We start from the raw sequence: 15,081 nt of genomic DNA, 5'->3' as shown, positions 1-15,081 counted from the left end.
TGGCAGGCACTGGGCTGGTGGTTGCTAAGGATATCAGATGAAGGAGCTGATGTGCTGGCAGCTGGATCACCTGTAGTTAGTTGCTAATGCAGTGCACATTATTGCAAAGGAATGTATCTAGGGAGCTCTGCAAAGTGTATATTTTCTTTTCAAAGATCTACTTTTATTTATGTGTTTGTGTGCATATGCACACATGTGTGTAGGTATTTGTGTAAGCCAGAAGAAGACATTGGATCCTCTTGGAACTAGAGTTATATGATTGATTGTGAACCACTATGTAGGTGCTGGGAACCAAACCGGTGTCCTCTACATGAGCGACAAAGACTTTTAGCCATTGAGCTATCACTCCAGCCCCTAATTACATAATTCTCAAAGATTAAGTGGTGTGTGTGTGTGTGTGTGTGTGTGTGTGTGTGTGTGTGTGTGTATGTTGATCATTGTCAGAAGGGTGGCATTTTAGGTGTTTGTGAGAGGCCAGTCATTGGTACTGGAATCCATATATATATCAGTTAATGCTCTTAACTGCTGAGCCATCTCTCTGGTCTCCTTGTTACTGGAGCCTGGAAAGGTTAAGATAGTTGCCCTAGATGACATAGCAAGAGGTAGACAGGATTCAGACTTAGGCTCTTAAATTCCAAAATCCAGTCTTGACCTCTGTGACTACCCTGTGTCACATTTACTTGGTTACTGATGAAACTATGGGAGAAGTGACTTTGATTGTGTTGGCCAAATGGATTTACTGGTCCCTAGTCCCTGCTGAATTAATGGGAGATAGTAAATTGCAGAGTTGGAACCACTGTGTCCCTCCTGCAGGGAGTAGAGCCCCAGGTGGGGCTGCTTTGAGTTTTTGTACAGGGCCATCCAAGCACCAGTTCTCCTTAGAGAACTATTAGTCAGCATTGAGTTTCTCAGTGTCATCTATATCTGTACACTCTGAGTTCTTTTGTTTGTTTGTTTTTGTTTTTTGAGACAGGGTTTCTCTGTGTAGCCCTGGCTGTCCTGGACTCACTCTGTAGAGCAGGCTGGCCTCGAGCTCTCGGCGATCCTCCTGCCTCTGCCTCCTGGTGCTGGGATTAAAGGCGTGCGCCACCATACCCGGCTCACTCTGGGTTCTTTAAGGCTGTTATGTAAGAGTGAACATAGTTTGGTAAACAGGGCAAGAGATGGAAGGACCTGCCTTCGACAACAAGATTGAACCAAAGACTATGGAAGCCTCAAGCTCTGTGCTTAATTCATGCTGGTTCCCACGCGTTCTGTGGAGCCTGCTTTATTTTGCTGTACTCTTTATTTAAAGACAAGAGAAAAAACAGTAAGGGGAAAAAATTCAAAATCCAAACCAGGTCCTTTTAGATGAGTACTTTCTTCTCCAGTTTCCTAAACTGTGTTGTCTTTAATTTATCTTTCCACATCTGTGTCTGTGGCTAGGGTACCATAGATAGTAAAAGAGAGTGGGGTGTCGGGAGAGGACTGATATCAGATGTCAAAGTGGAAGGAACATAGTTTCAAGTGGGAAACCTGGGTCTGAATCCCAACACCGTTGATGAATGAGTTACTGACTCTCTGGTCTTTCTTCCTTAGTACTGTGAGCAGCTCCAGGCCTACTTTGTAGGTCATGAGAGCTAAAGAATGGCAGGCATTTGTAGCACTGACAAAAAGAAGTCTTCTTACGTATGTGTACTCTGGGGATCAAACCCAGGCCTGTGCATGCTGGGCAGATATTATACCACTGATCTATATCCCCAACTTGGGTTCTATTCCTCCTCCTCCTCTTTTCTTTTTTCGTTTTTTTCCCCCAAGACAGAGTACTCTATATAGTCCTGGCTGTCCTTGAACTCACTCTGTAGACCAGGAAGGCCTGGAACTTAGAGATCTGCCTGCCTCTGCTTCTTGAGTTCTGGGACTAAAGGCTTGTGACACCACTACCTGGTGGATTCTATTATTCTTAATAAATTAAAAAGTAGAGACCTAAACTAACTTTACACAAGTAGTTAAACAGTGCCTCAGGTACATCTTCTTTATTGCGTAGCCTGATAGAACCCTAGACATCCTGGTTATGACCACCATCTTACCTAGCAGGTAACCCTGGCACTCATTGCAAATCCTGTCTGATAAACAGAGTGATTGAGAATCAGTTGAACACTCACTGCCAGCTGCCGATATCTGAATTGATATTTGATATATTAATAACTTTTCTTTTTGGCGATTCAGGTGTATTTTGTGCCTGCAGCCATCTTAATGTAGCTTAGCATAGAAGTCCCTGCTCCTGCCATGTCATGCAGGGACACTTTTGTTTTGATGCTGGCAGAGATGTGCTCTGTGATAAAAGTGTGCTGCCCAGGCTTGGGCTTGTTTGCCTTTTCTTTGGTTTCTTGGCATTGTCTGGTTTTGGCAACACGTTCTTATATACCAGTGTATTCTGAAATAGGAGTACGGATTGAGGGGGTTTCTGTTTGTTTGCACATAGTGTCAGCATTTGAAGGGGAATGTGCAAAAGTAATTTTCAAGCTTATATATTAAGCTGTATGTATGCTGGGTATAATTTAGTTTTTAAAAATCTTTTTTAAAATTTTATTTTTATTTAATGTAAATAAGTATTTTTCTTGCATGTGTGTCTGTGCATCATGTATTGGCAGTGCTGACTGAGGCCAGAAGAGGACATTGAAATTGAACCCCCTGGTATTGGATTTATAGACAGTTGGGAGTAATCATGTAGGTGCTGGTAGTCAAACCCAGGTCCTCTGGACGAGCACCCAGTTTGTTGTTGTCTGTTTGTTTTGTTTTGTTTTTTTTCAAGACAGGGCCTTTTTATGTAACCTTGGCTGTCCTGGACTCGCTTTGTAGACCAGGCTGGCCTCAAATTCACAGAAATCTGCTGCCTCTGCCTCCCAAGTACTGGGATTAAAAAATAATAATTATTTTTTTTATGTACATGAGTGCCCTATCTGCATTCTGCATGCCAGAAGAGGTCATTAGATCCCATTTTAGATGGTTGTGAGCCACCATGTGGTTGTTGGGAATTGAACCCAGGACCTCTGGTAGATGGTGCTCTTAACCACTGAGCCATCTCTCCAGCCCCACAATTTAGTTTTAAAATAAGAGTTCAGGAGGTTGGAGAGATGGCTGAGTACTTAGAGTCCATACTGCTCTTGCAGAGGACCCGAGTTTGTCTCCTAACACCCACATTGGGCAGCTCACAGACACCTGTAACTTCAGTTCCAAAGGGGATCTGATGTCCTCTTCTGGTCTTTGCAGACATCCACACTTCTGTGCACATATGCAGATATAGACACATATACATGTAAGTTTAAAAAAATTAAAAAGCAGAATTTAATAGCTGACCATGGTGGCAGCATTCTGGAGGCTGAGACAGGAGAATTGGATTACATTGCCAGATTCTTTCTCAGAAAAGTAAAAGCTGCAGTGAAATGCCCCTGCGTTCCAACTTGAATGTTATCAGAAAGACAGTACCAACTCTCATGTGCTGCTGGTGACATGTCTGTCAGTCAGTAGCATGTACTTGGTTCATAGTTTCGCTTTTCTAAAATGTAAGTATAGTTCTGGCATAAACACCTGTGTGACCTAGCAGTTATATCTTAGGTATCTCTTCAAGAAAAATAAAAAGAAACGTGTACACAAGGACTTATTGTTGAATGTTCCTCCCAGTGCACTTTCTAGTGGCCCCAAGCTGGAAGCAGTTCAAAAGCCGAGCCAATAATGAATAAACAAAATACAGTATGCTAATAAGAAGGAGCCTAGTGCTGATAACATACTTCTCAGGAATGAGCCTCACAAGCGTTCTACGTCAAAGACACCTGATGCAAGAGACAGTATCATTTGCACTTCTGTTCCTATTAAATGTCCAGAAAAGACAGAGAAGGAAATACAAATCTACAGTGGCTTATGGTGGCCTGAGTCTAGTGTAGACCTGGACTTGACATACTGGGGCATGAGGGAGCCTTTGGAATAATGGAAATTTTCTAAACATGCATTGTGGAGGTGGTATTTAGCCACTTTTTAACTGTCATTGAATTATATACACTAAGGATGGATGAAAATTATGGTATAATAAGTTTATAACTCAACCAAACCTTTCCAATTTCACTGACATTTGGTTGGGCATGTGGAGGCTTTGTGAGTGGCGCAGAGTAGAGATAGGGCTATTCCTGCATGGAAAGGGGCGCAGCAGAGTCCAGTGGCTCATACCTATAGTCCCAGTGCTCCACGAAGTAGAAGCAGGAAGATGGATTGAGGCCACTGTACAACACAGTGAGACTTGATTTCAAAACACAATAAATGGAGTCATAGACAAAAGGTGCCTCTAGTTTTCTTCCATAGTGCTTGATGCTATGCATATGTCTTTAATTTTTAGAGTTCATGTAGTTCAAGCTAGTCCTGAGATCCTAATGTAACAGACACTGTCCTTGAACTTTCTTTTTGTTTTTTCGTGATCTAATTTCTCTGTGTAGCCCTGCCTGTTCTGGAACTCACTCTGGCTGGCCTTGAACTCATAGATCCTCCTGCCTTTGTCTCCCAAGTGTTGGCACTAAAGGTGTGTGCCACCAACACCTGGAAAACTTAAAAAAAAATTATTGCATTTATTTATGTTATGTGTATATGTGTCTAGGTATGGATGTGTCAAGGCATACATGAAGGTCGGGCAAATTTGCAGGAATTGGTTCTCACCTTCTGCTATGTGAGTCCCAGGCATTGAACTCTGGTCATCAGGCTTGGTAGCAAGTGCCTAAACCCACCGAACCATTTTGCTGACCTGGCCTTGAACTCTTGATTGTCCTGCCTCCTCCCTCAGTGCTGGGATTACACAATTTCATTCTTAACTCTCAGTAATGCTTCTGCTACCCACTTTCCTTCCCATGCTCATTCCTTTCAGTCTGTTTTGAACATGTACTATGATAGACACACATTTACAACTTCCTAATAATCTGCTGATACCTTGCATTCATATTTGTGTTTCCTTTTAAATCTAAAATGTTAGTTTGCCAGGCTTTGACTTCTAAATGAAGACCACGCAAAGGTGCACAGAAGCCATCTATTTAGAGAGTGCTGTAACAGGGTGCTCAGAGTTGGGGTTATTGGCCTGGGAAGCTGGAAGCAGGCTAACTAGAAGTGGAGTGTTTATGTGGTTTTCTTTTGCTGATATTGAGAAGTAAATGGGGCAAAATTAAGGGAAGCTGGGTGCCCTTTACCAAGGCCTGACTCTTCTGGGCAGATTGCTGCAGAGGTTCAGGGTCAGAGTCTGTCATCAGCTGTGTGCTGCCCATCTTCAGTCTTTTCAGCCAGACATAGGCCAAGACCCAACTCTTAATGAATTCCTGGTAGAGAGCGCTGTATCCTAATCTGCTTCAGGCTGCAGATGCTAGTCTGAGAGTTTGGAAGCTAAAAGTCCACTGCTTCCTTCCTCCCAACAAAATGAAGCAAAAGCCATGACCCGTGTGGATTGAAACATGACATGACTGAATGACAGAGAGGAGGAAAAAAAGCCTGTGGGCTTGAGAGACATTACAAAGGTGGACCATCCTCAGCAGTCTTCACTGAATTGAGTGTTTGGTTTTCTTGTAAGTCATGAAGTTGGACACACTTAAGGTTGAATCTTTAGTGGAACCCAAGGAAGCTACGGAGACTCTTGCTAAGCAATAGATTTATGGGGAGTGATTATAGTAATGAATTTGAAATTTCAGTTTTTCTCCGTCTGATAGCCAATTTGAACTGCAGATAACATTGCATCATGAAACGAACCGTTGCCCACGTGTCATCATGTATGGACACATGTGTGGCACATACTCCACATATACTGTTGCTTTTTCTTTGAGCTTCCCAGGCTTTCTGACTTCAGTGTGAATTCTAGATCCGCCACTGCTTATTACTTCAATTTGATTTGATAGCAACTAACTTTGATGACATTACCTCTGTGTGGGACATTTGTGTTGGAGGTCCCTTGCTTAGAGTCTCAGTCTCTTTCTCAGTCAGTCTCTCTGCCTGTCTCTGTCTCTCTCTCTCTCGACAAATTTTTATATAGCCCAGTTTGGTCTCAGACTTGCTATATAGCTGAGGATGACCTTGAACTACTTGAACTTATTGATCCTCCTGCCTTCACCTCCCAAGTGCTGGGGTCACAAGGTAGATGCTACCATGCTGGATTTATGTGATGTTCAGGATTTAATGCAGAGTTTGGAGTTTGCCAGGCAAGCTCTCTACCAACTGAGCTACTTATATTCCTAGCCAAGTTTTAAAGAGTATCAAATTATTTACTGGGAAATGGGAGCTGTTAAATCATCCTCTTCATGGGTATAAGCAAGTGATTTGCTTATGCTTCCTTCCTGTCTGTGAAAAAGGAATCCTGCTTTTTAGGCAGGACAGAATCCTGCCTCTGGCAGGACCTGGTGAAGGCAGAGCTATGTCTGCTGTGGGGGAACTTGGGTAAATTTTCTCAGTGTCAAGAGAATTTGGAAACCCCAATTTCCCAATGTGAAACCTTTGATTTTTCTACTTGGGATCAGTACTCTGAGGATTGGATGCAGTGCATTGTAGGCTGTGTTGGAGATTGAGGTGCAAGATGGGAGAGTTAGTTAAATGGCACTTGGTGAAATTATATTTTCCCGGTCCAGTCGAGAAGTTTAGTTACAGTAGTCCACTTAAGGAGGAAACACAGACTCAGATCGTTAGACATCCTGAGAACTCAAAGAAGTGAAAGTCACAACTTTCCTCTACTTCTAACCCCCAAAAGTTCCAGTAATCTCTCTCTCTAAACCTCTGATGTCATTTGAATGTGTAGTACTCAAGTGAGCGTGCATCACTCATTGTATACTTTACAAGAGGCACTGAAAACAGATGAGTATTCTTTTGCCAAATTTAAACCTTCTTATAAATGAAGGCAGACAGTGGCTTTACAAATTAAAAAAATTTTTTTGTTTGTTTTTTGTTTTTTTTGGTTTTCAAGACAGAGTTTCTCTGTGTAGCCTTGACTGTCCTGGACTTGCTTTGTAGACCAGGCTGGCCTTGAACTCACAGTGATGTGCCTGCCTCTGCCTCCCAAGTGCTGGGTGTGTGTCATCAACGCCCAGCTGACAGTGGCTATTTTTTTAAAAAGATTGTACTTATTTTATGCATGTATTTGTGAATATATATGCATGTATGTAGGTGTCTGTACAGGCCAGAGGAGGGCATCAGATCCCTTGGAGCTGGCGTTCCAGGTGTTTGTGCTCCACCTGATATGGGCACTGGGTTCTGAACTCCTGTCTTATGAGGGAGCAGCATGTGCTCTTGAGCTAGCCCTCCAGCCCTGGGCAGTGAATTTGTACTCCTTCTGCTGGGATATGTGTGTTTGACAGGCGAGAAAAGGCAGATGATTTGTTAGTGATCAATTGAGTTAATTAGTGATTCTTGAATGTATGACGGTTTGAAATTATGCAGTCTGTAGATCAAGGTTTCCTAGTGTCCACAGTCTTAGAATTACAAACTACAGTCACTGTGGTCCCATAGCCATCATTTCGGCTGCCACTCTGCTCTGAGCTGGTGTGGTTTGCCTAGGTAAAAGATTGTAGTATCAGAAGAAGAAAACTGTTGAACAGTTTTCTTGATTTAGAGATGTTTTTATCAAGGACTGTGATGTAGGTGGTGACCTGAGTTCTTTAAGGGCAGTTGGAGCCAGGAGGAGTTTGTCTACTCATTTCAAACAGATACCTCTTGCTTGCTTGCTTTTAGGGTTTTCCTTCTCTGTTTTCTAGGATACCTAGTGTACTCACCTATGACATTTAAAATTTTTTAAATTAATTAATTAATTTTGGTTTTTTTGAGATAGGGTTTCTCTGTGTAACAGCTCTGGCTGTCCTAGACTTGCTTTGTAGACCAGGCTGGCTTTAAGCTTACAGAGATATGCCTGCCTCTGCCTCCTGAGTGCTGGAATTAAAAGCATGTGCCACCATGCCTGGCTATTTTATTTTAAATTATGTTGATATATTTTCTGTCTTGGTATGATGTCTATCAGTTTGAAAGGTTTCCTAGGTTTTTGACTGTGGAATTTGTATTTATATTTTTCTTACTGTTTCTGAGTGGCTGGGGGAAGGAGGGATGGTGGTGAAAGGTCTGTTCTGCATAGACACTGTGACATATAAGAGAGTCCTATCAGGGATGTTTAAGGAACAGTTACAACTAGGAAAAATTTAACCAAGCTGAAAAGTGGCAAATGAATATAAAGAGTTAGTGTCTCAAGTCAAGGCTAACAGAGTCATACAGACGCCCCCAGAGCAGGCAGTGGGTGCTCTGTCTTGGGGAAGGAAAGCTGGGTGAATGGTGTAGTTCAGGTGTTGGCAGGGGCCAGGTTGCCTACTGAGTGCAAGAGGCCTACTGAGCAAGCAGAGGTCATAGACTGCCCCAGATGACCCAGCTGGAGCTGCTGTCCAGACGCAGGTGGTCAGTGTGCAGTGGAGGTCGTTCAGCACGTGGCTCACTGTGGTGGGCTTCTTGTACATGGGTCCTTGAGGAAGATGACAGCAGCAGTGGCAGTGTGTTGGAATATGGAGGTGTTGAGGTAGCCTGAGTGGAGGGACTTTCTGTGCTTATGCTGTAGAGGTTGTGAGCCTCTGCTGTTTTGTGTATGTCACTAACAGGGAGTTACAATGGGTCTTATTTATGTTTACTGTTCATCTTCTTACTATGAGTAAGGAAGGTTGTTCAGGGCTGGGGATGTAGCTCAGTGATTCATGCTTATGGTTTTGAGTTTACTTCCCAGCATCACACACATACACAGACACACACAGACACACATATACACGGACACAGACACACACACACACACACACACACACACACACACACACACACACACACAGAGTTATACAGAGCTGAACAAGTAACCTGTGAAGCATCTCATTCCTATGTGCTATCCTAAGCAGTGTTTCTCCTCTTCTTAGATGAACCAGGCTCTTTGGATCAGCATTGATTGTTTGTACATTAAAGAGAAGCCCCGCTTTTTGTAGTATTCCTCAGTAAGTCCTGTGAAGTTCCAATATTTTGGCTATTTAGCTGGTGGGGTTTTCAAATACCGAGTCCTATTGCATTTTATTCTCCAAGCATGCTTTATCAGCGACACTCAATCTTCTTCAAAGTCGAATGGAATATTCCAGATGTTGAGGGAAAAGTGGACTGGACTTTTAATGTTATCCAAACGTCTTATATAGACCTGCCTGTGAGTTCATTCAGTATAGGGTTTTAGTCCTGTCAGCTTTATTCTAGTTGTAGAAAGGAGGCTGGAGGAGGGTGACAAGAGAAAATTGACTGTCCTCGTAGATTGTGGTTTGGTTGCTGGTACTACCAGTTGAGTCCCAAAGAGGAAATAGCATCATTAATTATGGTGGCTGGATTAAAATGAACTCTTTGTTTTCTTTCTTTGTTTCTTCAAACAGGCTTTCATATAAGGGACCGGCCTCTAATTTGATTTGTGGCCAAGGATGACCTTGGTCCACCTCCTGAGTACTGGGATTTAGGCTTGTGTTACCATGCCTGATTTATGCAGTGTTAGGGCGGAGTCCAGGGCGTCGTGGGTGCTGGACAAGCGTTCTACAGGTTGAGTTACTTCTTGGGTTTAAGCTCCTCGTGATGTGTATACTTTCTAGAGTGTGTCAGGGGGATCCTGTTATGTCAGATTCTGCATATAACTGTGATTATTTCAGTATCTTAAAGCTTTAGAATTGAAAGAGATGATTGTGGACAGGGTGGTGGTGTGGCCTTTGACCTCAGCCATCAGGAGTCAAAGGCAGGAGGATTTCTCTGAGTTCCTGGCCAGCCTAGCCTATATAATGAGTCTAGGCCAACCAGAAATATATAGTGAGCCCCTCCTCACTCCCTCCCTCACCACGCACAAGCATGCATATACTGCACATACACGCACAGAATAGTGGAGGACGGAAGAGGTGATGGTGCTTGGATTTTATTGGTTGACAGTGGTAATTGGTTGGTTTATAACTCATTCTGACAATTTATGACTTAATCATATGTAATATTGTGTGAATTATTTTTAAATCCTATATCAATTTTATTTTTGTCATTATCAGAAGTCTTAATGAAATATTTCCAGAGATTATCAGTGTACATAAAATCATCATTGAATGTCTTCATAACCAGTCTAGAGACTAGGAATGTAATTTGATTTGGTTTCATGGTATAATTTATTATTTGAGTGATATGTGAACTAAATATGTCCAGTAAACAAAAGAGTAAGAGAATAGTTTATCATAGATACCATTTTTTTGTTTTTTGTTTTGTTTTTAAATAGCCAGCCGTTGCATGTGGAGGGCTAGCCAGTGCTGGTAATGGAACCCAGAGCCTTTCGTATCCTAGACAGGAGCCCCAGCTGCAGCCACATCCTGTGTTATTTTCCAAACTGGCCTCTTCCAAAACAGCAGCCCCTTTCATGCTGCTCCACCCGGATCCTTAGCATTTTTATGTCCAGTGCTGTGGCTGTCTCCTCACCCCTTGGGAGACATGAGTCACTGTAGACAAGAGTTATGTTCGGATGCTAACGGTCACGGTTGGAAGTGTGATGAGATAGAGCGTCTACAGAGTCTCAGAGCCATCTTGTGGGATGAATACCAACGACAAAAGGAGGAATGTTAGGTAGCCTTAGAGTGTGGAGAATGTCATTCTTTAGCCAGCCAGGCAAGATGAGGCCTGGACATCTCTACCCTGTACACAGTAGGATGCATGCACTGGGGCATCTGCTATTTGTGTTGATACTTACCAAGCACACAGGCCGACTTGAGTTATGAGGAAGCACTAGGTAACTAGTGTGAGGGATGATCTGCAGACAAAGTGGCCAGTGTTTTCAGATGTCCATGACAGCCAAACTGGCCTGGGTTGGAGAAGACATGATAACTTGAGATAGCCCAGGATTCTGTATCAGGAAAAGTACACCAGTGATGATAATTGGTGAACTTTGGATATGACTGGCTGCTACTTAATAGATTGTATGTTGATAGATCTGTCCTGACTTTGGTCACTGTAACTGGGGTTCTGTAAGTCATTAGCATGTGGGGAAGCTTGAGCAAGCCTGTAGGAACTCTTCACACTATTTTTATAAGTTTGAAAGTATTTAAAAATGAAGTTAAGCAATAAGAAAAGTAATTCAGCAGAGCTAGGAAATAAAGGCTGTGCGGGACATGTTCTGTGCCAGCACTTTGGATGGGTCAGGTACTGCCTGCTTTTCTTTGCTTCAAGAGTATCTGTAGTGGGGCTTACTGAGGTTTCTGGGTAAAGAGTTGTAGGTGGTGAGGGGTGGCTGCATGGGATTTCAGCTCCCTGTTGATAATGCCTTGTTTAATTAATTAGTTAATCAGCTTACTTATTTTTGTACAGAGCTGTAATTATGTATTGGGGTGTTCTGTGACCATGCAGGTTACCTGAGCTCTGCTGTTGTGGCTCCTAGACTCCCTAGTTTGAAATGTAGCCTTGTAATTAACTTGCTGGTTTGTTTCTCTTTTTATTGGGTTGCTTTGAATTCAAGTAAGTCTGTGGATTCTTCTGCATTGAGTTGTATATTCAGTTTGATATTTATTGGTTGCATCTTAGGAAGAGCTGATTTTAAAGTATTTAAAAAAGTATTTTACTTAAACTTCAAATATTATACCAGATGTATTAAATAGCAAAATACTGGCTGGCCTAGGTCCCACGTGAGAGTGCTATGGTAGGTTGTCTTAGATAGGGTTCTTCTGCGGTGATAAGGACCATGACCAAAAGCAACTTGGGGAGGAAAAGGTTTATTTTATCTGACAGTTTGCAGTTGTTGTCTATCACTGAGGGAAGTCAGGGCAGAAATACCAGGTAGGAACCTGGAGGCAGGAGCTGAAGCAGAGGCTATGGAGGGGTGTGTTTACTTCACTGGCCTGCTTCTCAGGTCTTGCTTGGCCTGCTTTCTTATGCAACCCAGGAGCACCTGCCCTGGGGGTGGCACTACCCACAGTAGGCTTGACTCTCCCACATCAATTCTATTTCTCTGTATAGCCTTAGCTGTCTTGAACTAACTTTGTAGACCAGGCTGGCCTCGAACTCACAGAGATCCACTTGCCTCTGCCTCCCGAGTGCTGGGATTAAAGGCATGCGCCATTTCTTAAAAAGGATTTTTTATTTTATTTTATTATATATACAGTGCTCTACCTGGATGAAGGCCTGCAGGCCAGGAGAGGGTATCAGATCACATTATAGATAGTTGTGAGCCACCATGTGGTTGCTGGGAATTGAACTCAGAACCTTTGAAAGAACAGACTAGCTCTTAACCTCTGAGCCATATCTCCAGCCCCTCACCTCAAGTCTTAATCAGGAAAATCCTCCCCAGACTTGCCCACAAAGCATCAGATAGCTCTAGCTTGTGTCAAGTTGTCAAAAACACAGCTAGGTTATAGGTAATAATTAGAATGGAGGGAATGAACCCATTGGCAGGTACCTCTGTCACAAGAGTGTTGGTGAGGGTGTGGGCTCTTAAGTCCTGGCCATTTTGACTAACATGGGAGGAAGACCACAGGCTTGGGAGTCAGAAGACCTACTGCATTAGATGGTCCTTAAACTTTTCTGATTCTTCAGTTTCTCACCTGTTAGACTGCTTGCCTTAGCATGTCTTGTGAAGTTACCGTGAGCACTGTAGAAGCAAGGTGCAATCAGTGTCCTTGGCCTGCAGACACCTCAGATGCATGGCTGAATTTTTAACCACTCTGTCCAGAGTTGAGAATCTGCCTTGCTTACAGATATCTGTAACGATGGTAGCATTTGTCAGTGATCCATATTATAGACCCTAAGGCTTTAAAATGGTATTTTTCATTTATTTGTTGGGAATGCATATGTGCCAAGGCACAAGTGTGGATATCAGAGAACACCTCGTGGGAGTCGGTCCACTTTTACTGTGTGGGCCCTAGGGATCAAACTCAGGGCGTTAGCTTGTTGGCAAATGCCTTTATCCTCTGAGTCATCTTGCCAGCCTAGGGCTTTTTGTTAGGACGTTTTACCATTTCTTGTTCAGAAAAACAGATTTTCTTTAACATCTTCACCCTGTTAGATATGTTACCTGCAATGTACCAAATACTTGTCACCATTTACTAGGCACTTACTGCTTTCATTGCAAGTACATATAAGTATCAGACTTCTTTTAGAAGAAAATTTAGGACATTTGTGTGTAGTATTTACTCAAGCTTCGGCTGGATGTTTGGATTCTCTGAGAAGGAGCAGATATCACTATTCTTGTTTCAACCCAGAATCAGGAAGACTTTCTTTGAGCCAGGAGTGTCTCTGCCTTTAATGGTAGCACTTTGGGCCTAAGGCAGGAGCACTGCAAATTTGAGGCCAGCTGGATCTCCACAGAAAGTTCTAGGCTAGCATGGGAATAGGTAGTGAGAACGCATCTTTTAAAAAAAATTATTATTTATACAGTGTTCTGCTTGCATGTACACCTGCACACCAGAAGAGGGCACCAGATCTCATGATAGGTGGTTGTGAGTCACCATGTGGTTGCTGGGAATTGAATTCAGGACCTTTGGAAGAGCAGACAGTGTTCTTAACCTCTGAGCCATCTCTCCAGCCCATGAGAACTCATCTTAATACAAACAAATAACAGAACATACTTTCTTCTTCTCCTCCTCCTCCTCCTCCTTCTTCTTCCTTCTGCTTTCTTCTTCTTTTCTGAGACCGGTTTCTCTGTGTAGCCTTGGCTATTCTGGACTCACTCTGTAGACCAGACTGCCCTTGAACTCACAGAAATCCACCTGCCTCTGCCTCCCAAGTGCTGGGATTAAAGGCGTGTGCCACCACTCTTTTATCCTTACATTGGTTTTGAGTTTGTTTTGTGAACATAAGTGGACATGGCTGTTATTTGGAATTCTGCACTTGAGTGCTCAGGGTGGGAGGCACGCTGCTTTCAGTTGGTCCAGGGAAAAAGAAGTATGCAGGTATATTTATGTCTGTGGGAGAGGAAGGATGTGAAAACAGCCTGGTTCAGGGCTGGCAAGCTGGGATTCGGGGTGAAAGGTCTGTAGGAGTTCTTTGTTGGATCTCAGGCCTTAGTTATTTTTCTGGCTGTTTCAGACAGAGGGACTGAGTGGGAAGTTCAAGTGCCTGGGCAAGTGAAGAGGATATTTACCAAGTAACCCAGAGAATAAGAGCTCACTGCCAAGAAATTAGTTGTTCCTTTAATATAACGTTTTTTTCTGATCCAGAGCACAAGTCCTACTGGATAGAAATATCTAGATACGTAAATGTATAAAGGGCTACTGTGTAAAACTTCAGGAAAGTTCTAAAAATGAAATCAGACAACTGGTATTTTTTGTTGGAGGGGATGGTGGTTGAGACAGGACTTTTAAAAAAATTGTAATTATTATTTTATTTGTATGGGTATTTGTCTGCATGTGTATCTGTGTACCACTATACCTGCCAAAAGAGGTGGTCAAGCTGTCTGGAACCAGAGTTACAGACAGTTGTAGCTACCATGTGGGTACTAGGAGTTGCCCAATCCTCTGGAAATGCAGCCAGTGCTCTTAACCACTAAGCCATATCCTTAGCCTGAGACAGGATTTAATTATGTTGCTCAAGGTGTCCTCAGACCTATAGTCCTCTTGGCTTGACCCTCTTTCCTCTAGTAGCTGGGATTACAAGGAAGTGCCACTGTGCCTGGCTCAGAAGTCAAACATTTAAAAAAGATTATTTATAAAGCGTATACAAGGATGAGCAAAGAAGCATAGGCAGAGTCATTGGGACTTTATGTCTCTCCCCTAAGGTTTCTTCAGCGCTTCCTTCTTCCTGTTGGAGAGCTATAGGGCAGTCAGCTGTCATTTGTTCCTCTCTTCTTTGGTATTAATTTACTTTTCATTTACTATTTGGTTCCAAAAGTAGTATCTTCTCTCTCTCTTTTCATCCACTTTCCTGTCGCCTTCCCTTCCCACCTCCTCCTCTCATCACCCTCCTTTTTGGAGACAGAATCTTAAGTAGCCTAGACTGATCTTGAACTTGCTATGTAGCTCAAACTGATCTTAAACTCCTCATCCTCCTGCCTCTGGCCTGTGAGTATGGGTTATAGGCATGGGTGCCTGG

General features: G+C 42.9%; 1 protein-coding gene across 2 annotated transcripts in view; it reads left to right on the top strand.

Annotated features, from left to right (window-relative positions):
• Positions 1 to 15,081, top strand: part of KIF13B (kinesin family member 13B) — a 154,317-nt gene that overhangs the window by 39,872 nt on the left and 99,364 nt on the right. The gene's annotated exons all lie outside the window — the stretch shown is intronic.

Source organism: Acomys minous, assembly GCF_964271855.1.
Source record: "Acomys minous genome assembly, chromosome: 18".
Taxonomy (NCBI): Eukaryota; Metazoa; Chordata; class Mammalia; order Rodentia; family Muridae; genus Acomys; species Acomys minous.
The sequence above is the reverse complement of the archived record's forward strand: the minus strand, read 5'-3'. Positions and strand labels throughout refer to the sequence as shown.